At 40.7% G+C, this 25,319-nt stretch overlaps 1 protein-coding gene and 1 pseudogene across 2 annotated transcripts in view; one reads left to right on the forward strand and one right to left on the reverse strand.

The window, feature by feature from the left end:
- EML6 (EMAP like 6) overlaps positions 1-25,319 on the reverse strand; it is a gene marked incomplete at its 5' end in the record, with an annotated part of 256,971 nt that overhangs the window by 107,573 nt on the left and 124,079 nt on the right. The gene's annotated exons all lie outside the window — the stretch shown is intronic.
- Positions 7,202-7,684, forward strand: LOC308435078 (cofilin-1-like; annotated as a pseudogene). Its single transcript has one exon. The product of its transcript is annotated as a cofilin-1-like (transcript).

Here is a 25,319-nt window from a genome sequence, read left to right on the forward strand (position 1 = left end):
TAACCCTGATCTGTGTAGTCCTACTAGGGTCTTCCTCTCCTTCACCTCTTCTTTCCTTTCCTCCTTCCTTCTTTCTTTCCTTCCTTCCTCTTCCTTTCTCCCTTCCTTTCTCCCTTCCTTCCTTCCTTCCTCCCTTCCTTCTTTCCATCCTTTGGAACAAGGCTATTTGTATGTGAGATAATTCTCCTTACAACATTGGCATCTTATTTGGTACAGTGTGTAAACATTTCTTTTTCCAACGCCTCTATTATATAACGTTTTGGGGGAAGTGTGAAAAGGTGCAGAAAAGCACTAAGAAACCCACAATCTGTGTCTTAGGGAAAGAAAACTGCTCCAGAGGAGAAAGAAACAATCAGTTGGTAATATAGAGCAGCTACACTACCTATAATAAACAAGTGTCAGGACATTAGTTTGATTTCTAGCACCCATATAAAAATCTGGGTACAATGACACCTGTCTATATCTCAGCTCTGTGGAGCCTGGGGCTTGCCAGACAGTCAGCATAACAAAATCAGTGAGCACTGGGTTTCATGAGAAAATGTGGAGGGCGGGGCCTCCACCACTGGGACTCTGGATCAGCCTATGGGAGGCTAAGCTCCCACATCAGATGCACAGGCGCTCATCCACCTGGACCAAGGGTGAGCCTGACACATAGTCCTACCGGCCATCCAGCAAGGAAATCCAGGGAGTTCTTGGAGCACAGGGAGCGTGGTGCTCTCTGGAAAAGGGTCCTTTTTTGGCCTAGAGAAAGAGCCGGGTCTTCACCATTAGGACTGAGGACTGAGCTCCCGGAACAGCCTTGCAAGAGTTCTTACACCTGAGCCCACAAAGACAGAACTGAGTCACTGCCATCAGCACTCGCTGCTTGTCCACAAAGAGCTGACCAGGAGCAATCTCCCTCCTGAGCCCACGGGCCTTCAGACCCACAGGACAAAGAAGCAGCAGTCAGAAACAACAATAAAAAATATTACCTACAATCACTGACAACTGGACGGCAAGAGGAAAGTGCAAAAAGCCAAGTAATGGAAACCAAGACAACCTGGCAACATCAGAACCCAGATCTTACATCACAGCAAGTAGTGGATTTCCCAACACTCCAAAAAAACAAAACAAAAAACAAAAAAAAAAAACCCACAAAAAACAAAAAACCTCCCAAGATTTAGTCTTAAAATCATACTTCATGATGATGATGGAGATGTTCAAGAAGCACATGAATAACTTCCTTAAACAATTACAGGAGAACCAGGAGAAATCACTCAAAGAACTACAGGAAAACACAACCAAACAGGTGAAGGACTTGAAAATGGAAATAGATACAATAAAGAAATCACAAAAAGAGACAATCCTGGACATAGAAAACCTAAGAAAGAAATCAGGAGTCATAGATACAAGCATCACCAACAGACTACAAGAGATGAAAGAGAGGATCTCAGGGGCCGAAGACAGCATAGAAAACATAAACAAAACAATCAGAGAAGATGCAAAAACCAAAAAGTTTCTAACCCAAAATGTCCAGAAGATCCAGGACACAATGAGAAGACCAAACCTAAGAATAATAGGTGAAAAACAGGGCAAAGAATATCAACTAAAAGGCACAGTAAATATCTTCAACTAAATCATAGAAGCCTACAGAACTCCAAATAGATTGGACCAGAAAAGAAATTCTTCCTGACAATCAATAGTCAAAACACCAAATGTTCAAAACAAAGAAAGAATACTAAAAGCAGTAAGAAAAAAAGTCAGAACTATCAGAATTACACCCAACTTCTCAACAAAGACTATAAAAGCTAGATCGTGGACAGATGTCATACAGACCCTAAGAGAATACAAATGCCAGCCCAGGTTATTATATCCAGCAAAACTCTCAATTATCATAGATGGAGAAACCAAGATAGTCCAGGATAAAACCAAATTTACACAATATCTGATCACAAATCCATTCCTACAAAGGATAATAGATGAAAAATCCAACACAAGGGGGAAGTACGCCCTAGCAAAAGTAAGAAAATAACTATGCAAGAAACCAAAAGAAGAAAGACACACAAACATAATTCTACCTCTAACAACAAAAATAACAGGAAGCAACAACCACTAATCCTTAATATCTGTTAACATCAATGGACTTGATTTCCCCAATAAAGAAACATAGACTATCACATTAAATATAAAAACAGGATCCAGTATTTTGCTGCATACAGGAAATTCATGTGAGAGAAAAAGACAGACACTACATCAGAGTAAAAGGCTGGGAAAAAAAACCTTCTAAGCAAATGGCCCCAAGAAAAAAGCTGGAGTAGCCATTCTAATATCAAATAAAATAGATTTTCAACCAAAAGTTATCCAAGAAGATAAGGAAGGACACTTTTTACTCATTACAGGAAAAATCTATCAAGATACAATCTCAGTCCTGAACATCTCCATGCTCCAAATACAAGTGCACCAACATTCATAAGAGAAACCCTACTAAAGTTCAAAGCATATATTGTACCACACACAAAAATAGTGGGAGACTTTAACACCCAGCTCTCATCAATGTACAGATCAAGGAAGCAGAAACTGAACCGAGGCACAAGGAAACTAGCAGAGGTTACTAACCAATTAAAATTTACATTAATCTACAGAACATTTCATCCTAAAACAAAAGAATATACCTTCTTCTCAACACCTCATGGTACCTTCTCCAAAATTGACCATATAGGTCATAAAATAAGCCTCAACAGATATAGGCAGATAGAAATACTCCCACGCATCCTATCAGATCACCATGGACTAAAGCTGGTCTTTAATAACAAAAACGACAACAAAAAGCCCTATACACATGGAAGCTGAACAATGTGCTACTCAACAACAACACAGTCAAGGAAAACTAAAGAAAGAAATTAAAGATTTCCTAGAATTTAATGAAAATAAAAGCACAACATACTGAAACCTATGGAGTGAAATGAAAGCAGTACTAAGAGGAAAACTCATAGCTGAGTGCCTCCAAAATGAAAGTGAAGAGAGCATACACAGGCAGCTTGACAGCACAGCTGAAAGCTCTAGAACAAAAAGAAGCAGATACACGCAAGAGGAGTAGACAGCAGGAAATAATCAAACAGAGCAGAAATCAAATAGAAACAAAAAGAACCATACAAAGAATCTCAACAAAACCAGAAGCTGGTTCTTTGAGAAAATCAACAAGAATGATAAACCCTTAGTCAGACTAGGGGGCACAGAGGGAGTATCCAAATTAACAAAATCAGAACTGAAAGGGGAGACATAACAACAGAAACTGAGGAAATTGAAGAAATCATCAGATCCTACTGCAAAAGCCTTACTAAACAAAACTGGAAAATTTGTAGGAAATAGAAAAATTTATAGACAGATACCAGATACCGAGGATAAATCAGGATCAGATAAACCATCCAAACAGTCCCATAACACCTAAAGAAATATAAGCAGTCATCAAAAGTCTCCCAACCAAAAAAAGTCCAGGACCAGATGAATTAAGTGCAGAATTCTATTAGATATTCTATTATCTAATAGAATATCTATTAGATATTCATAGATGAACTATTACTAATACTCTCCAAACTATTCCACAAAATAGAGACAGAGGGAACACTACCCAACTCATTCTTTGAAACCACAATTACTCTCCTTCCTAAACCACACAAAGACCCTACAAGGAGAGAGAACTTCAGACCAATCTCCCTCATGAACATTGATGCAAAAGTACTCAACAAAATTCTTGCAAAGTGATCCAAGAACACATCAAAACAATCATTCACCATGATCAAGTAGGCTTCATCCCTGGGATGCAGGGATGGTTCAATATACAAAAAACCATCAATGTAATTCACCATATAAATAAACTCAAAGAAAAAAACCACATGATCATCTCACTAGATGCTGAGAAAGTGTTTGACAAAATTCAACACCCCTTCATGTTAAAAGTCTTGGAAAGATCAGGAATCCAAGGCCTATACCTAAACACAGTAAAGGCAATATACAGCAAACCAATAGCCAACATCAAACTTGAAGCAATCCCACTAAAATCAGGGACTAGACAAGGCTGCCCACTCTACCCCTACCTATTCAATATAGTACTGGAAGTCCTGTCCAGACGAATTAGACAACAAAAGGAAGTAAAGGGGATAAAATTCTGAAGAAAAAAGAAGTAAAGGGGATAAAATTCTGAAGAAAAAAGAAGTAAAAATATCACTATTTGCCATTGACATAATAGTATACTTAAATGATCCCAAAAATCCCATCAGAGAACTTTTATAGCTGATAAACAACTTCAGCAAAGTGACTGGATATAAAATTAACTCAAACAAATCAGTAGCGTTCCTCTACTCAAAGGATAAACATCCTGAGAAAGAGATTAGGAAAAAGATACCCTTCACAATAGTCGTAAACAATATGAAATACCTTAGTGTGACCCTAACTAAGCAAGTGAAACATCTGTATGACAAAATCTTCAAATCTCTGAAGAAGAAAATTGAAATAGATCTCAGAAGATGGAAAGATATTCCATGCTCATGGATTGGAAAGATCAACATTGTAAAAATGGCCTTCTTAACAAAAGCAATCTACAGATTCAATGCAATCCCCATCAAATTTCCAAATCAATTCTTCATAGAGTTGGAAACAGCAAATTTGGAATTTGCAAATTCATCTGGAATAACAAAATACCTAGGATAGCAAAATGTATTCTCAACAACAAGAAAACTTTCAGGGAAATCACCATCCCTGACCTCAAGCTATATTATAAAGCAACTGTGTTAAAAACTGCATGGTATCGGTATAGAGACAGGCAGGTAGATCAATGAAACAGAATTGAAGATCCAGAAATGAACCTTCACACACATGGTCATTTGATCTTTGACAAAGGAGCCAAAAACATTCAGTGGAAAAAGGACAGCCTATTCAATAAATAGTATTGGTTCAACTGGAAGGCAGCATGCAGAAGAATGCAAACCCATCCTTTCTTATCTCCTTGTACAAAGCTCAAGTGCAAGTGGATCAAAGATCTCCATATAAAACCAGGTACACTGAAACTATTAGAAGTGAAAGTGGGGGGGGGGGATCTTAGAACACATAGGCACAGGGGAAAATTTCCTGAACAGAACTCTAATGGCGTATGCTCTAAGATCAAGAATTGATAAATGAAACCTCATGAAATTGCAAAGTTTCTGAAAGGATAAGGACAGTGTCAAGAAAACAAAACGGCAGCCAACACCCTGGGAAAAGATCTTTACCAATCCCACATCTGATAGATGTTTAATATCCAATATATACAAAGAACTCAAGAAGTTAGACTCCAGAGAATCAAACAATCCTTTTAAAGTTGGGGCACAGAGCTAAACAAAGAATTTTCAACTTAGGAATATCCAATTGCGGAGAAGCACCTAAGAAAATACTCATCATCCCTAGTCATCTGGGAAATGCAAATCAAAACAACTCTGAGATTCTACCTCACACCAGTCAGAATGGCTAAGATCAAAAACTAGGATGACAGCAGATGATGGCGAGGATGCAGAGAAAGAGGAACACTCCTCCACTGTTGGTGGGGTTTTAAACTGGTACAACCACTCTGGAAATCAGTTTGGTGGTTCCTCAGAACATTGGACACTGGGCCTGAAGACCTAGTTATTTCACTTCTGAGCATATACCCCAAAGATACTCCAAGATATAATAAGGACACATGCTCCACCATGTTCATAGCGGCTTTATTTATAACAGCCAGAAGCTGGAAAGAATCCAAATGTTCTTCAGTAGATGAATGGATACAAAAGTTGTGGTACATTTACACAATGGAGTACTATTCAGCTACTAGAAACAATGACTTTACGAAATTCCTAATCAAATGGATGGAACTAGAGAATTTCATCCTGAGTGAGGGAACCCAGTCACAAAAGAACAGCTATAGTATTCAGTCATTGATAATTGGATACTAGCCCCACAAAGCTCTGAATACCCAAGAAACAACTCATAGACTATCTGAAACTCAAAAAGAAGGAAGGTCAAAATGTGGAAGCCTCAGTCCTTTTTAGAAAAAACAAAATAAAACAGTGTATAGCACCCTCTCAGAGTGTGGTACACCTAGACCTTAAATCATTAATAATTCAAGAGCTAAAAACGCAGGCTTCTGGCAATCTTTGGTATTTAAAAATCATTATGTTGAATCTTTACACACCAAGAAAACTTTGAATATTTCCATGTTATGTTTTGTTTTATATGTAGTTTATGCTCATTGTAACTAGTAACTTTTCAATGCATACTATCAATATATTCATATAGTTTTATGCAAACATTCTTTTAAAATCTGTACATTTATCTCTGTTTTTTAAAATAAAGTTGTTTAAAAAAATTTTTTTTTTTTTTTGGTTTCATCTTAGAGAACTTTTCAGATTTGGACGAGTAGTTTGCTCTCTACTGCCATCTGCTGTCCACATGTACCAAGCCGGCCAGCACTCTACCGTTTTCGTTAGTGTTAGGGTACCTCAAATCCAACTTAGACACAACACCTCACCACAGTCAAAAAATACCCAGTTTGCATATCAAAGAAGAAGAGCATTTTTGTGGCCGCTTTCACTTCTTTTCATTCTGCTACTAGCAAGTGTCTAACCTTACTCCAAATAGTAGCAAAGCAAAAGATAAAGAAGCTTAATTACGGACGTGGTGGCTATCTTGGCCAGCCCAGTGAGGACTCTGATTACAGTCCTGTTCTCTGTTCCTATGCCAGGCCTGGATGGCCAGGAGAATAAAAGTACTGCTGCCATGTCAGGGAACTGTTGCTCTGCAGGGCCTCTCAGAACTGCCTGGAAGAGGCTAAACAACTCTGCAGCTTATGGGCAGAGGAGTAATTGGGCTTAGAACAAAGATTGTGGGCGTGACTAAAAAGCTTAAATACAACTCTCCCAGTGATGTGTCTTTGGGGAGTAATTTGTATTTAAAATGGTTGCCTCAGAAAAGAAAATGACTCAGTGTCATTAAGGGTCCTTAGAGTAGGCTAGTCTGATATGACAAAAGATAATTTATCTGTTTGAAAAACAGAAACGTGTAAGAACCTGAATTAGTCTCTGAGAGGAAATGTTCACAGCTCATTAAGTTTGTTATAAAGGACAAAAGTGGGCATTCAGTCGGATCTCGGGCAGCAGCTGCGGTGGCTCAGTTCTTCTGTAGCTCTTTCTGTCTCCCTCTCATTTCTGGAAACATGGCCTCTGGTGTGGCTGTCTCTGATGGTGTCATGAGGTGTTCAATGACATGAAAGTGTAAGTCTTGAAATGCCAGAAATGAAGAGACGCAAGAAGGCAGTGCTCTTCTGCCTGAGTGAGGACAAGAAGAACATCATCCTGAAGGAGGGCAAGGAGACCCTGGTAGGAGATGTGGGGTAGACTGTGGATGACCCTACACCACTTCTGTCAAGATGCTGCCAGACAAGGACCGCCGCTATGCTCTCTGTGATACAACTTATGAGACCCAGGAGAGCAAGGAGGACCTACTGTTCATCTTCTGGGCCCCCAAGAGTGCACCCCTTAAAAGCAAAATGTTCTATGCCAACTCCAAGGAAGCCATCAAGAAGCCAACAGGAATCAAGCATGAGTTAAAAGTTAACTGCTAGGAGGACACAGACTGCTGCACCCTGGCAGAGAAACTAGGTGGCAGTGTTGTTTCCGTGAAGGATAATCCTTTGTGAGCCACCTCCAGCCCCCTGCCTGGAGCATCTAGCAGCCTGAGACCTGCTCTTGGGTTGTTCCTTTCCTGCCAGATGGAAAGGCTGGGGGGGATCTCAATAGGGGGAGAGCTATCCCTTCACCCAGTTGCCAAACATCCCTCCCAGCCCCTCCCAACCTCCCACCCCCAGCCGGTCCTTTTCCTTCTGACCCTCTGGCCTTCCCAAACTGCTTTTGATCTTCTGATTCCTCTTGGGTTAAAGCAGACTAAGTTCTGTCCTAGGCACCCAGTTTGGGGGAGCCTGTAGTTTTAAACGACATCCCTCCCCATCCCGTGCTGCCAACTTCTAACCACAGCAGTGACTCTGTGCTTGTTTGATTAGTTCTGTGTGTAAATGAATTGTAATTTCATTTTGTTTTTATTTGGGAGAAAGTAGGAGTCTGGTGGGTAGGAAGATAAGATTTTTGAGAAGAGCCGGGGAGAAAAAATGTCAAATATACAAATATCAAAATAAATATATATATTTAAATAATAATTATTATTAAATCAAGAAGAGTAATAGATGAAGATCAGGCATTGACCACTGGCCTGCATATGTATACATGCACACATACATGTGCTCACACATGCATACACCACATGTTTGAATGTGTGCACAACATAGCTTATATGATCTGCCAAATCATACATCAAAGGAAATTCAGGCAGTTCAAAGCTTCCTATAAAAGGAGTATTTCCTATCTCTGTCAATGCACCCAGGATGAGGAAGCAAAGATTACATAAGAGAGGGTGTGGTGGTTTGATAGGAATGGCTCCCATAGACTTGTGTGTTTGAATGCTTGGCCATAGGGAGTAGCACTATTCAGGGGTATGGTCTTGTTGGAGGAAGTGCATCATTGTGGAGGCAATTTTGAAGCCAAATATACTCAAGCTATGTCCAGTGTTCTCCACAGTCTCCTTTTGCTGCCTTTGATCAATATGTAGAACTCTCAGCTCCTTCTCCAGCACCATGTCTGCCTACACACTGCCATGCTCCTTGCCATGACGATAATGAACTAAATCACGGAAACTGTAAACCATCTCCAATGAAATGCTTTCCTTTATAAGAGTTGCCTTGGTCATGGTGTCTTTTCACAGCAATAAAGCCCTAAGACAGAAGTTGGTACTAGGAACTAGGGTATATCTGTGATAGAGTGACTGCTATCCCCTGGAAACCTCACCTTACTAAGGATACAATTCCAAGGAATGTCTAGGAATGCAAGGGGCAAAAGAAAAGGGGGGGGGGTGAAAATAAGAGTTCACTTAGAAGAAATAGGAAGGGTTAACAGGGCTTTGAATACTTTTTTAAAGCAGATCACTTGAGTCTAGACTAGTCTTAGAGGCTCCTGATGTTTTCTGATGTCTCAAAGGCAATGCTGAGGGCAAAATTGAGAACCTGGAAGAAATAATAGCATTTCCGAAGAAGATCGGCATTCCCCAGTGTTCTTTAGAGTCACCAATTCCCCAACAATGGTCAACTGTGAACTGGAAGTACAAGAATCTAATAGTTGCTCAGTTCCACAAGGCTGGTTGTTTCAGTTGGTCGTCTGTAGAAGTAGATTCCAATAGGTGTGATGGCAAGTGAGTGCAAGCAGGCGAAGAAGAGAGAATTTTACTTCTTTCTAGTTCCTTATGTAGGTCTCCAGCAGAAGGTGTGGCCCACCATACCCAGATCTGGAACTTGTTTTGTCCCAGGCTGACCTTGAACTCAGAGATCTCCTTCCCCAGTCTCCTGGGATTATTGGCAAGTACTACCTTGCCTGGGTCTAAGATTTATATGGCCACTATTACCTCAAGATCTTCATGCCAAGATCTAGGTCAGAAACTTGTGTTTTCCAGCCTCAAGATCTGGATCACATGTGAGCCCTCCAATTCTGGATTGTAGTTTATTCCAGATATAGTCAAGTTGACAACCAGGAATGGCCATTGCACACAGGGACTGCTGAGCATGAACAACCCGAAGAAAAGACTGACTGCATAAATTTTGGGAAGAATTAGAAGGTGTAGCCTTGCTGGAGTAGATGTGGCCTTGTTGGAGCAGGTGTATATATTGGTTTGAATAAAAATGGTCCTGATAGGCTCCTAGGGAATGGCACTAGTAGTAAGTGTGTTCTTGTTGGAGTAGGTGTATCATTAGAGTAAAAGACTTTGAAGTCTCAAAAACTCAAGCCAGTTCTCTTCCTGCTGCCTGCTAATCCAGATGTAGAACTCTCAGCTCCTTCTCCAGCACCATGTCTGCCTACACACTGCCATGCTTCCTGCTGTGATGATAATGGACTAAACCTCCGAGCCTGTAAACCAGCCTTAATTAAATGTTTTCTTTTATATGATTTGCCTTAGTCCTGGTGTCTTTTTACAGCAATAAAGCCCTAATAAGACAGAAAAGTTGATGCCAGGGACTGGGTTATAGCTGTGATAGGCTTGACCATATTTTTGTTTGGTGGAATGTGGGCTTTCAGACTTCATATTAGAAAAGCAGTTTATGTAAGGCTTAATGTGCCACACAAGTAGAAACATGGTGCTGAGAATGATTTGAACTTTGGGGACCTGGCTCAGGAGCTTTCAGAGAAGAATGTTAGAATGTGGCCCAGAAACTATTCTTGTGATATTTTAGTGAAGACTGTGGCTGTTCTTTGTCCCTGTCTGAAAAGTCTGTCTGGGGCTAAAGTGAAGAGTTTTGAATTAAAAGCTTTGACAGAAGAAATGTTAAAATAGTTTCATGTTGACTCTGTCATGAGATTAGTAGTGTTTAGTCCTATGAAGATTTATAATGAAAAGGAGCAAGCTGAGCAAGTAAAAATAAAACTTGAGGAGAAAAGGGGAACCAGAAAATGAAAATGGTGCTAAATCCTATGTTTAAGGAGATAAACAGATTAAAGAAAAGCCTGACGTTAAATGGAATACAGTGGTGACCTCAGGGCAAGACCCCACTCAGCTAAACTGCCAATGTCTGAAAAGGAATTAAAGAACATTTTAGATCCAGGAATGGTAATGTATGCCTTTAATCCCAATACTCAGAAGGCAGAAGTTGGTAGATCTCTAAGTTAGAGGCCAGTTTGGTCTACAGAGCATGTTCCAGAACAGTCAAACTTAGGCAGTAAAGGAAATCATCAAAAAACAGAAAGCTAGTGAAGATGTAATTGAACAAGGGGACATGTTCCAGTTCCAGCAAGCAGCAGAACTTGGCAGCTTCAGCCATATGGTTCTGGCTTTAGAGACAAGGATAGGAGAGAGGGATTATGGATATCCCTCCAAGATTAAGGAAATCCCCTGAGGACTGGCATGTGTCAAGTGAAGCCTGGATTGTTTGGAAACCCCAAGATGCTGGAGATGCCAGAGTCATGAGATACCTGTCAAGAAAACCTGCTAACAGAGAGTAGAAATAGCCGGGGGAGGAGGGGAATTACAGTCAACAGAGCTGAAGGTAGTTCTGAAAAGACTTCTTTGACATTAGACATATCAGACATGGCAATGCAGTCTAGAGTTTGCTCAGCTGGTTTTGGGTTTTGCTTTGGTCCAGTATTTCTTCGTTGTGCTCCCTTTTGGAATGGTAATATATATCTTGTGCCATTATATGTTGGGAGAATGTGATATTTGTTTTTATCTGTATGTGATCTGTATGTGATCAGTTTGATTAAGTGAGTACATGGGTCTCAGAAGAGACTTTGAACTTTTGACTTTTAAACAAGTTTGAGACTGTTATAGACTATGGGGACTTTTGCAGTTGGACTGAATGCGTTTCTGCATTATGGTATGGCCACAAAACTATGGCAGCCAAGGAGTAGAATGTGATGGTTTAAATTAAAATGCTCTACAGGCTCATAGGGAGTGCACTATTAGAAGATGTGGTCTTGTTGGAGCAGGTTTGGCTTTGTGGGAAGAAGTATGCCACTAGGGGTGGGCTTTGAGGTCTCAGAAGCTCAAATCCATTCCCCTTCTGATGTCTGGCAATCAAGACGTAAAACTCCCAGCTTCTCCTCCGGCATCATGCCTGTCTGGATGCTGCCATACTTCCTACCCTGATGACAATGGACTGAACCTCTGAAACTATAAGCAGCTCCAATGAAATATTTTCCTTTTTAAGAGTTGTCATGGCCATGGTGTCTCTTCACAGCAATAGAAACCCTAAAACAGAATCATTAGGGGTGGGCTTTGTGGTGTCAAAACCTCATATACCCAGTCTCTGTTTCTGTCTTGGTATGTCTATCTTTCTCTGTGTGTGTCTGTCTGACTCTCTCTCTGCCTGCTGCCTGTAGATCAGATACTGCTAAAGCATTATACCTGTCTACTTCTCATCATGATTATAATGGACTAAGCCTCTGAAACTGTAAGCATACCCCAACTAAATTCTTCCTTTTACAAGTGCTGCTGTGGTCAAGATAATCCTTGTAGCAAGAGAACATTAACTAAGCTAAGCACCTACTTTCCCAAATGTGAACTAAAATAACACACCATACCAACATTGTATGGTGGGCACAGGTAAACATTGGGAATCAACAGAAGAAAGGCAATAACATTCATTATGAGAGTCAGAAACCTGGGACAATAGAATAGAGAAAGCAACTACCCAGCATCTGCCAAGGCACCAGCTGCACAGCCCAGGGAAGAAGAGAGACATGGCAAGCTGTCAGTGCAGATGCTAGAGACCCCAGCTACGGTAGAAACACTTAGAGAGGTAGCCTTCTCTCTGCACACAAACCCTGCTTTAGGAAAAGAGCTTACACCATCTCCACAGAGAAAAGCTACAGTCAAAAGCCATCTTTAAAGGGAAGCTACTGGTTGGATTTGGGATTCCTACAAAGTCTCTAAAGCCACTACATTGGCTTGGGGTGGAGGTAGCTGCCTTACAAATCTGACAAAACCCAGCACAACAACTACAGACACAAGTGCCTCACCATAGAGAAATTAACAGGTAAAACCTGAAGTACCAGGTTTTCAGAGACACACCTTCTAAGAACAAAGGCACAGCCAATTGCACATGGACTTTGTCAGTGCCAGGACTGAAAGAACAGGTGCAGCCTCTAACACATCTTAACCCTGCAGCACCTGTGGCTCACAGGTAAAGAAGAATACCAGTGGCTCCCACTGCTACTCCATCCTTAGGCTTATAGAGCCTTGAGCTCTGATTGCCTCATGTCCCCCTGAGCCAGAGCTCACACTTTCAGAACCAAATGCACAGACACAGAAAGTACTACAGCATCTGTCACTACCTCTTCCTGTATAGTGTTTGCAGTAGTAACACTGACTGGTCAGAGGGAGAGAACTTCAAATGCTTAACTACTGCTGGATCCATCAATTCAAGAAGCCTTTACTATTAGCAGAGATAGCATCAACAGTAAGAGAGGAAACCCCCAACTGCAAGAACGGTTACCCAATGGCTATGCTCTCTTACTGCTGTGTGCACTACAGCTGTCTGAGCTGCTAGTGTTCCTCACTTATGTGGCCTGCAGAGATGGTAGGTAGACTTTATTGTAAATACACTATGGGTAATAATCATCAATTGTAGACAAACTATCTACAGAAAGAGTACACTGTGGTGCCAGCTAGAAATAAAGTCAGCCATTTATAGAAAGCCAGCATGTCAAGACACAAGCAAGCTTCAGAGAACTGTTTAATTAGATGATGAACCTCCACAGGAGTAGCAAAGATAACTGATTTACTAGACATGAAAATGTAGGAGCATAAGAAATTAAAAAAAAAAAAGGTAGTGTGTCTCCGAAAAAACACAGGCATCATTAACAGAACCTAAAGAAGTCAACATGAACAAAACACACAGCAAAAAAACTGAGATGAGTTCTAAGTCAGATAAAATTAGGAAGACATCAATCATCTTAGTTAGGGTTTTACTGCTGTAAAGAGACACCATGACCAAGGCATCTCTTATAAACAAAACATTTAATTAGGGATGGCTTACAGTTTTAGAGGTTTAGTTTATTATCATCATGGCAGGAAGCATGGCAGCCTGCAGGTAGGAATGGTGTTGGGGGAGCCAAGAGTTCTATATCTTCATCCATAGGATGAAGTCTCCAAGGAGGAGAATGGACAAAGCTTGAGCATAGGAGACCTCAAAACCTCCTCCCACAGTGACACACTTCCTCCAACAAGACCACACTGCCTAATAGAACTATTCCCTATGGACCAAGCATTCAAACAGATGAATCTATGGGGGCCATAACTATTCAAACTACCATGTTCTACTTCTTGGCCTCTGTAAGCTTTTAGCCATAACATAGTACAAAATGCATTTAGTCCAACTTCAAAAGTCTTCATAGCCTATCGCAGTCTCAACAATGTTTACAAATTCAAAGTTTTTTCTGAGATCCATGCAATGTCTTAACTGTAATCCCATATAAAATCAAAATCAATAAGCAGAACACATACTTCCCACATATATTGGCATAGGATATGCATTACAATTTCAGAATGTAGGGTAAAGAGCACAGAGAAGAAATACTGGACCAAAGGAAGACTGAAGACCACCTGCACAAACTCCAAACTCTACATCTCCGTGTCTGATGTCAAAATGGTCTTCAGATCTCCAACTCTTTTAATTTTTGTAGACTGCAACAAACTTCTTTCTCATAGGCTGATTCCACTCCTAATTTCCAGCTTTCCTGGATATTTATCCCATGACTCTGGGATCTCTAATATCTTGGAATCTCCATTTTAATCCAGGATTCACCTTTATAGATTCACACAATTGGCCTCCATGCAGGAACACCACTGAGATGTTCCTTGATTCTAACACCAGAACCATGTGGCCAAATCTGCCAAGTTCTGCTGCTTGCTGGGGCTAAAACATGGCCCCCTTGTTTAGTTACATCCTCACCAGCTTTCTGTTTTCAATAGTTTCCTTCAGTGCCTTGACTTGGCTGTCATGGAACTTGTTCTATGAACCATATTGGCCTTGAACTTAGAGATCTGCTTGCCTCTGTCTCCTCAGTGCTAGCATTAAAGGAATATACCACTATTCTTGGAATTAAGCTTTTCATTAATCCCTCTTCATAATAGATTTTTATAAGCATGGCTACTATATCTCAGGATTTAGATTAAAGGCATGTGTCAATCCAGATCAAAAGCATGTTGTCTTCCTGCCCTAAGATCCAAATCAGGTGTGCCCTCTATTTCTGGATTGTAATTCATTCCAGATATAGTTAAGTTGATAATTGAGAATAGCCATCACAATCTACCCCTTGTCAATTTGGTTCACAGTTATGTCTCCTTATGTTCAAATTAAAACAATAACATGTCATAATAATGCCTAGCATAATATAACTATCCCTTGTACAATGGAAAATGCATTGTAAACTTAAAATCAGTGGTGATTTCCCTTGGGTAACATTCTTTTCACAAGGTGGCAGCTTAGCTCAGTGGAATCTTGCCCTGAGGTCAACACGCCTTTAATTCCATTTAATATCTTTAATCTGTTTATCTCCCTGAACACAGAATTTTGCTCGTTCCTGGTGCCTGTTTAATCCTTGTACCATACATTTTGTATTTTTTTCTTTTTAAGCTTGCTATATTTAATCAAAATGCTCTTCATAAGACTAAATCACAGGACAGAGTCTATACAAGGCTGTTTTGAGATTTGTTAGCCATTGCAATTAATATAACACCTTAGTCTTAGGCTGACTCTTTGAACAAGAATAATCTCTAGGCAACATAATAAAAATTCTTCTCCTCTGAAACATCCAGGCTCTTGGTTCAAATCACCCTCAGCACCACTCACTGTCTTTCATGTTTCTACTAATATGGCCTATCAAGCCCCACTTACATCATTCCACTGCTTTCCAAAGTCTAAAAATCCACATTCCTTTAAGCAAAAGCAAGCTTGGGCCTATCACAGCAATATCCTAGTCCTTGGTACCAACTTCTATTTTTTGTTTTAGTTTGGGGTTTATTGTTGTGAAGAGACACCATGACCACAGCAATTCTTATAAAGAAAAACATGTAATTGGGGTTGGCTTGCGGTTTGAGGTTTAGTTCATTATCAACATGGTGGGAAGCATGGCAGCTTCAGGAGCTGCAAGAGCCAAGAACTTTACATCTTGATCAGAAGGCAGCAGCAGGAGACTGGTTTCCACACTGGGCAGAGTTTGAACACAGGAGACCTCAAAGCCCATACCCATAGTGACATATGTCCTCCAACAAGGGCACATCTACTCTAACAAGGCCACACTCCTAATGATGCACTCCTTATAAACCAAGCATTCAAACACGAGACTCTACGGATGACATACCTATTCAAACCACAAGAATGCGGTATATGAACGGGAAATCCAGCAAAGAGATTTTTGAAAACGAACCATATGGAAATCTTAGAAGGAAGAAGCTCAGTGACAGAAATGAAAATTCAGTCAAAAGTTTAAACAGCATGGCAGAGGGGCAAGATGAGTGGGAAAATCAGAGGCAGGGGGTGACTACAAAGGTTATCAAGGCACAGCAGGGAAGTTGCCCAAATGATGTCGGAGAATTTGTGGCAGCATCCACAAGACCTGTCCAAGTTCACGCCAGATAAAATTCCAGCATGAATCAGGTGAGGGTGGGCATGAAGTCCTGCCCCTACTTGAGGTATCTGATAGCTTCTAGGGAAGATAATTCAGTTTTCTTCAAGGGTGTGACCTCTGATAGGTTAACCATACTCCAGGACATGAAGTTGTATAGATAAGAAAGTAGAGTTAATCTAGGAGAAATTGGAGGCTAACTATGATTAAAACACATTGTATAAAATTCTCAAAGAATACATGTAACTTTTAAAAGCCTAAGTAGCAGATTAGAACAAGCTAAGGAAGAATATATGAAACAAGTCTTTTAAAATATCAAGAAGGGGTGGATGTACTTACCTATTATGTGCCAGGCCTGGGGTTAATCCTTTGACACAAACCAATTTTAAGGAGGCACTGGGAGCACACAGAGAAAGGGAGATAATAGTGGTGGCATTGGAGGAAGAGGAAACTGGGGAAAAATGGTGTCCCTGGCATGAGCATCAAATAAAAAAAATCTCCACATTTGTGACTGCTCAAAGGGAGCAGAGGACTGAATGAATGTGTATGGTTGTTAATGGCACAACCACACTGACGACTTGAAGACCTAAGACCAGTTGTAGGAAACACCGTTACCCATATGAGACTCAAATGGCAAAGCTTTCTTCCAGAGTCTTGAGTGTTTATAAAGGATTGGCCACTATGTGCAAAGACTAGCAACTGCAGCTTCCTCCTTCCAGGTGCATAGAGTGACAGGACAGCCCTTTCCCCTGTGCTGTATTTAATAAACATTCTAAAGTTCCCTGATGCTGTGGTAGCAGAAACAAACCCCACCAGATCCTGGATTTTCTGTTTTTATGTCTGTTGCGTTTCATTCCCTTTTTCAGGTTTCTGGACCCAAGCCAGACAGTAAGCAAGAAAGAAGAGCTAAATAAACAAAATTACAAATGACAAAAGTAGACTTTTATAACTTATATATTACTAGAGAATTCAGGGTTCCATTTGTTGGATTAATGAAAAGTTTAGAAACAGATTCATAGGAAATTTGAGCATAATTTTATTAGAGAGACAAGGAAAAAAGTCACCTCACCCTCAGCAGTTGCTGGAATTCAGGAGATGAAAAAGAACACAGAGTCAGGCCTTTTGAATGAGGAGGAAAAAAGGAAGGTCAGCAAAGGAGGTTGGCAAGTAGCCACATGGCCGAAAGAAATACTTAACTTCATGCAGAGAGAAAGCCCAGAGAACCTTGGGAAATATACTTAGGATTTTGGCCAGTATCCAGAGAGAGAGAGAGAGAGAGAGAGAGAGAGAGAGAGAGAGAGAGAGAGAGAGAGAGAGAGAGAGAAGGATAAGATAACATTATGTTTTTCTGAGTTAGAATTCAGAAATACATGAGTGAGCCACACCAGGGAGGCTCTGCATGTGATTACATGAAAGAAGGCTTTCTGGGAAGAGTAAATATATTATCTCATTAAGGGGATAATTATTCCTTCTCCTTAGTATGAATTTGAGTGATTTGGGTATTCTATGGGTAGACTCCTGGACAGTTGATTAATAGGTCCAGTTGGTGTAACTCTTTAAAAAACAGTCGTATGTAATACTCTAATCTTTGAAGCAAACAAGAATATCATTTCTCTAGACAGGGCTTGAGGTATTCCATTCTATTGAAAAGGGGAAAAAATCAAAGCATAAAACTACATATAATCTGATTTCAGGACATAATGATAGCCACTATGGCAAAAAAAATTTCATGAAAACAAGCAGATGAGTGAAACTAGAAAGATCCCAGAAACAAACTAGCAGAGTGGACTGTATTTTGAAGTAGGTCCTGTCTGAGTTAGGGTTTTCCATTTCTGTGAAGAGATACCATGACCAACACAACTTTTATAAAGACAACATTTAATTGGGGCTGGCTTACAGGTTCTGAGGTTCCGGCCATTATCATCCGGGTGGGAAGCATAGCAGCATCCAGGCAGGCATGATGAGGGAGGAGGTGAGAGTTCTATAGCTTGTTTCTATGGCAACCAAAAGAAGCCATCTTCCAGGCAGCTAGGAGGGTCTCCTTCCACACTGGATGGAGCCAGAGCATAGGACCCTCAAGACCTAGCTCTACAGTGACATACCACCCCCAACAATGCCACACTGATTCCAACAAAGCTACAACTCCTAACAGTGCCACTCTCTGGGCCAAGCACATTCAAACCACCACAGAGACAATACACTGCATGGAGAAAGGATAGACTCTTCAATAAACAGTCTTGGAAAACTGAATATTCAGTTTGTTCACAGATTAGATCACTGTCTCTAAAGCAAAAAACCAACTCAAAATGGATCAAAGACCTAAATATAAGACCTGAAACTACAAAAGAAAACTTATAGATGAGATCACACACTAAAAGTAAAACTAAAGCATCCTGTATGGCAAGGGAAACACTAAGTGAGCAAAAAGGCAATGAACAAAAATGGGAGAAAGCCTTTGCCAAATATAAATCTGAAATATATCTGACTATATACCTGACAGACAGTTAATATCCTGAATACATACGGAACTATAAAACCAAAAATTCAAGTAAGCTACTTTTAAAATTGACAAATGATCTGAATAGATACTTTAAAAAAGAATACAATAGCCAACAGATGTATAAAAATGTTCAATATAGTCAGGTGCTAGGGCAAGGCAAATAGGAACTATAGTGATATGCCAACTTGACACAGTTATTACAGAAAATAAGTAACAAATGTTCATGAGAAAGGGGAACTGTTACTCACTGTTGCTGGCAGTACAGCCATTATAGAGAACACTGAGGAGGTTCTTATAAAACTGAAGGCAGATCTACCATGGTACTTTTAGATTATTTGGAGGAAATGAAATCAACGTACAAAAGAAATATTGCATCCCTACATTTACTGCAGCACTATAACAATTACTAACGTATAGAATTGGCAAGAGAATGATAGAAGGCAAAGGGAAGGAAGCAAAATGGCGGCTGCCCAGGGACCTGAATAAGGGATGCCTTGATTAAATTTCCTTTGAAAGCATAGGTATTCAAATTTGAGAGCCAGTCTTTGAATATTTTACTTGGACTTCTTCATGGCCACACTTGGCACCAGAGAATTCTCTATTGCAGGCACTGACCTGGCCAGTATAGTATATTTGGTAGCATCCTTGATTTTAACCCAAAACTTCCCATAAAACTTGTGAAGTTTTTACAATAGAAAATCTCTCTAGACAATACCAAATATCTGGAAAATTAAATCAGTCTAATTTGAGAAATGTTGTGCTATATGATCCCTAGGGCATTCTGAAGAATAAAGATAGTAAAAAATGAATAATGGTGAAGAATCTAGGCCTCCTGTCCCACCTGCCCACTCTCTGCTTAGACACAAAAAATGCTCCAAGTTGGGGTATTATTTTGAATTAGATGTTCCCCACAGTCTTGTGCATTTGGATACTTGGTCTCTGTTCGGTAGCACTGTTTGGAGAGGCTTAAGGGGTGTGGCACTGAAGACAGTTGATAAGAATTCATACTATTTGTAGTTTGCACTCTCTGTTTATTGTTTGTGGCCCAAGATGTGAGCCCTCAGTGTGGGGCTGGGGGCTGTGAAAGTCATCTTGATTCCTGGTCAAGATAGGTCGAAGCACTGGGGACCCTAAGGGATGGTAGGTGCTTCCTAATCTGCCAGGAGACCAGGTCCCTCTCCTGTAGCTATAGTTTCCCCCACAGGCCCCTGTTGAGAGGTTTGAGACAGATCAGTCATGTAGGGCAAATCCCCAATCCCCTCCTCCACAGGTGAGGACATGACCACAGGTCACGTAGACTCAAGACAGACCAGTCATGTAGAAGCAGGACCACACCCTCAAATATGTGCATGAGGTATTCCCAGGCTCTCAGACCAAGCCAAGAAGAAGTACCTGCTGTCAGACCTGATCCACCCCAAAACTGTATATAAGAATCCTATTCAGAAGGAATAAGAAATACTCCGTTGTCTGAGAACTTGTGTCATAAAAGCTGTAACACAGCCACTTGGGGAAGAGATCTACTTTCCCGGAATCGCCACCAGAAGCTCCCTCCCCTACACCCCTCACCAGCTAGTGAGTCTCCTGCTGGCTCAGCCCAGCCTATGTCCTGCAGCAGCAGTGGAAACAGAGGCAGAACAGCACCAGCAGTGGAAGCAGCAGTTCTCCTCCCTGCCCGAGTTCTCTCCTCTTCACCTGAACCCGCACACCTAGACAGATTTCCGTGTGAAGTCTCCGATACGCAAGCCCACACCTCAGCTTCCTACTTCTCCAACCATGCCTTTGCTCTGCCATTATGGACTCAAACCACAGCAACTGTAAGCCTAGATAAACTCTTCTATTATGTTGTCTTGGTCATAATATTTTATTACAGCTATAGGAAAGGAACGAATGCAGTAGACATGTAAGGAAGACAGACAGGGAGGACCCAAATGGACAGGTTCTAGGTCCTCCTGAGATCTTCTAAATGTCACAATTAGTGTTAGTGGTCAGTTCATTAAGTAGGTATTGTAATTACTTCTGGTGTTCACTTTTCTGTAAATAAAAAGACATTCGAAACACTTTCACTCACTAATTGACAGAAATTGGACTACCCCCATTGCCCTGTCTTAAGTGAAAGGACTATTAATCAAATGTACACCTGAACTATCCATCCTCATGTATCACCAGCCACCTTGAACATACGACTGATGCCCGGAGAAACCATGGAACCACCACAGCTGGCTGCCCAGGCCTCTGAAGATGCAGCTCTAGCCAACAATGCTTAAAACATTTTATCAGATTTCTGCAAGGCTGTGACTGGTCCAAACACAAACCTCTACGGCTATAAATAGTATTGAAAAGGCACTCCTCTTTTCCTAGAAAGGCAGATTTCTCAGGCTCACTTAAAGCATCAGCTGCAAGACAGTATCCTGGGCTGTGTCTGCTCTGCTGTTCCAACATTAGGGTAAATAAAGGTTTCTCTTTCCACATTTGGAAGAACGTAGAAAACTACAGCTTTCAGTAGCTTGGGCTGAACCGTAACACAAAGAAAGGAACAGCAAAGAGGCGGCGGCAGCAGAGGCTGTGGAGCAGTAGCAGGAACAGCTGCTGAGCACTCAGCAGTCTGAGCTGCAGAAGCGCCAAGCAGTGAGCTGAACAGAGCTGGACAGTTCAAGAGCTGCTGGGGCAAGATGGCAGAGGGTGGCGGGAGCAGAGAGGCAGCAAGAGAGAGGACTGTGGACGGAGAAAACTGAAAGGCTGCGTAAGCCAACCGTCAAAGAGCGCAAAGCACCCTGCAAATTGGTGACATAAGCTTAGTACTCTTTCCCTAAACCCATCCAAGTCCTTGTTGGCCAAGGGTAAACTTGGAAACTTGGCTTGAAGGAACCAGGCTACGTGTTTCTCCTTAAGTTGGGTTGGCTCTTGGTTTTACCGCTCTCCAGTCTGAATGTGATGCTCACTGTCTGACCTGTTTCCAGGTCTCCAGCACACAGGAGGCACTATGGTAAGCTCTCTGGAGGCATCAGGGGAAACAGACACCCGGTTGACATAAACAAGGCTACGGACACTACACATAGGTACGGGTGCTGTATGTCACGGGTGCAAAGCGTCAGGGATGCCCAGGGGCTGGAAGAAGAATGAAAGTTCAGACAAGGCCAATCCATGCAGGATTCAGTGGGGGTGGGGGGAGAGAATCAAGTTGAGAAAGAACAGAGAAAAAAGTGTGAGGCAGCCTGGGCAAGGCAGACAAAGAAGCAGGTACTCTGAGGCCATCTTATGAACTTTGGATGTTTCAGAGAAATGGGGAATCTTTGGATGGTTTTGAAAAAGGATTGTGATGTATAAACATAAAACAGTTCTTAAAGCTTCTGGAATGAGTGACAAAGCAAGTGTGAAATCATGTGCTCGGTGATACTCCCGACCAGGAAGGGGACAGTGGGCCTGTGTCCTGCAGAGCCCAGCACCAGCTCTTGCTCTGATTTTCCAGGTGCAGAACTCCTCCAGGTCACACTTTATAGCTTATTAGACAAGTGGCTATTTAATATATGTGTCTGGAATCCCCAGAAAAATGTAAAATGACTCAAGGCATGCTTTTCAGAACTGCTTATCCTTCGACACACATCTCAACAGATGCCTAATAAATGTTTATTAAATACATCTTGTATTGGGTAAATAATTACTGTATTCCTTTTCACTCTATAACAATTAGGTAAAATATATTATCACAGTAGAAGTAATTTACTTTGATTGACCCATTTTAAGAATTATTTTTACATTTTCTTGTCAACCTTAATAACCATTTTAAGCTCCATCATTTCATCCAGATCACTAATTTGCTTTAAAAAGTTGAATGCAACATGCGCTGTTATACTTGGCATGGATTAGGTCCCTAAGTCTGCAATTCTCTTGATGTTCATAATCCTGCGTGCTTGTGTGCTCTCACTAACGTCCAACTTCTCTCCCATCTTGAAAACTCTGGAACTCACATTCCCTGAAACACAGTGGCTCTGAAACACACATCTATGAAAAGGTTTAGAATTTTGGGTTCATGTGTCCAGTGTGATCTGGCACAGTAATACCTTGAATAAAACATTTCACCCCCACACCCTTTTTCTTAAGACAAGGTCTTAACATAGAACCCGGCCTGGCCTCAAAGTCACAAACTTCTCCCTCCACCTCCCAAGAGATGGGATTACAGATGTACAGCGCAGTCAGCTGAATAAAACATTTGTCGTGAAATGTATGGTTATTTACATTATGGGGACTATAAATATCAGGTTTTGTAGCCAAGCTCATTATAAAAGCAATCTTTTAGTTCTGGTTTGTTTAGTTTTCAAAACTGCAAACTAAAGATCTTAGATAAGTTCCGTTGCAGATTTATATAATCACGTAACACTGTTGCTAAAGAAAAGTTGCTGGATGTCCAATTAAGAAAAAGTCTGTTCATTCACAAAAAAAAGCATGGAAGTTATTGGTGTAACTGAAAGACTACAATTCTCTTGATTGTGGATAGTATCCCTCCGGGTGGGAAGCACATCTTTTTTCACTAAGGTGTGGGGAGGGCGGAGTTCTAAGAGTCTGTCCTGATCCTGATGATTCTTGTTGATGTAAATGTGATACATCTGCCAAGCTGATGCACATTCAGTTTAAAGTAAAGCTACTGCTGTCACTGGAATTCAGGTGTTTTCATCAATTCAAAGCTGACTAGAAAACAAAAGAGAACTGATTAGTAGTATCTCTTTATAACAAAGCTATAGAATTTTCATAAATGTAGTATTTACCGTAGTTCATTTGAAAAGTCTTTCTTCATTTCTGACAACTGAAGACCTTGGAAATTGCTAGATTCACTTCATAGATCTAGACGTCTACAAGAGGGGCAAAGGAAGTCTTCACACGTTCCACACTAAGTGGGATCTTGAAGTAAGAGTTTATAAATGCTAATAAATGGTAGTCTTGTATTTTTTAAATGGGAATTAGTTAGTTATTTTTGTGTGTGCATACATGTGCACATATATAAATGCGTGTGCAGAATGCATATGAGGGTCAGAAGAATCAGTTTTTTCCTTCTATCATGTGAGTTCCAGGGACCGAACTCAGGTCATCAGAATTGGCATCAAGTACTTTTCTGGTTGAGCTATCTCACTGCTCCTGATTAATATTTTCAAACTTGAGACACAAAGTAGCAATAAAGGGCTATAGAATTAGAACAGGAACATAATGATAGAATTAGATAATTAGAACATGATAACTGGAGTTAGAACAAGAACATGATAATGCTCATGCCGAAATGTTTAGAAAGTCTTCTTAATAAAATGAAAAATAAAAACAAAAGCCCACAAAAGAACCAGAAAACATAATTTCCATGGAAATGAAGTCAACAATCATTGTTACCCAATAGCAAAATAATAGGGGAAGTTCATTCATACCAAAAGTCTCATGTCGTTTCACATCCCCCTTGAGACCAGGGCAAGCCTGACACTGTTTTGTCTGAATCTGCTCCTCTCAAATCCGCTTTACTTCCTTCGAGAAGCAAGGAGTCGGCAGAGAAGACGGTTAAGATCTCCTGAGGGAGGGACAGTGTAGGGACCTGCTGTCCCCTCTGTGTCCTGTTTGTTCTGCTCCTTCACTCCCTCCTTCCATCCTTGCTTGCCGCCACTCTCTGCAAATGCTCACAGGGTAGGGGTCTGGTGTTGTTTGGTTGAAATATTTGCTTTTTGTAATGTGGCTCTCAGAGAAACTAACTTTCTTCCGCGTGTTTGCATTTTTTTCTGAATAAAGTTGTTCAAAACCATATGATATTGTAGAGAATTTAAGGACCACGACCTTGTCCTAATCGATGTAGTGAAGTGAAAACCAAATTCTACAATTTTCTAAGAGACCTGGTCTTATGTCTCTGCAGCTCCCGTACGATAGAGCCAGTGCAATCTCCAGAAAAGCTGTGCTTCACTTTTTAATAGTGACTGCCAGAAGGAAGGAGATAACCTGTGGTAAGAGATGAGTCACATAGTGAATGCCAGAAGGAAAGAGGTAGCCTGTGGTATAAGATGAATCACATAGTGAATGAGAGAAGGAAGGAGGTAGCCTGTGGTATAAGATGAATCACATAGTGAATGAGAGAAGGAAGGAGGTAGCCTGTGGTATAAGATGAATCACAATAGCCAGCTCATTGCTCAGCTGCTAAATTTAGAAATAAAGTTTGATTGGAAATGACACTGCTTAGGGAAGATAGCCTGAGGACATACGGTCCATGTTTTCTTTCCCCGGCCACCCAATTGCTGCAGGTGGTCATAGGCTTGTTTTCAGAGGATGGACATCATCAACTTTATTGACTTCCTTGTCCAAAAATTCTCTTTTATCACTGAAAATAATCCCATATTCTGGGAAACCTCTCAGCTTCTTCACTGTAATGTTATCTGTCTTTGCTTTAGGACCACTGTAGCTTTGTGCCAAGCAGGAAAAAAAAATCTATGTATTTCCAACATACTTTGGAGCTTGTATTTAATATTTTTATGTAAATCCTTAAAGTCTTCATAGAATAAAGCAAACACTGACAGGTAGGAAATAAAACTCACATATTTAATTCTTTTTAAAAAACCTTTCATTTGTACAAATGATATGCCTCATGCACGTATGCG

Source organism: Micromys minutus, assembly GCF_963924665.1.
Source record: "Micromys minutus genome assembly, chromosome: 1".
Classification (NCBI taxonomy): domain Eukaryota; kingdom Metazoa; phylum Chordata; class Mammalia; order Rodentia; family Muridae; genus Micromys; species Micromys minutus.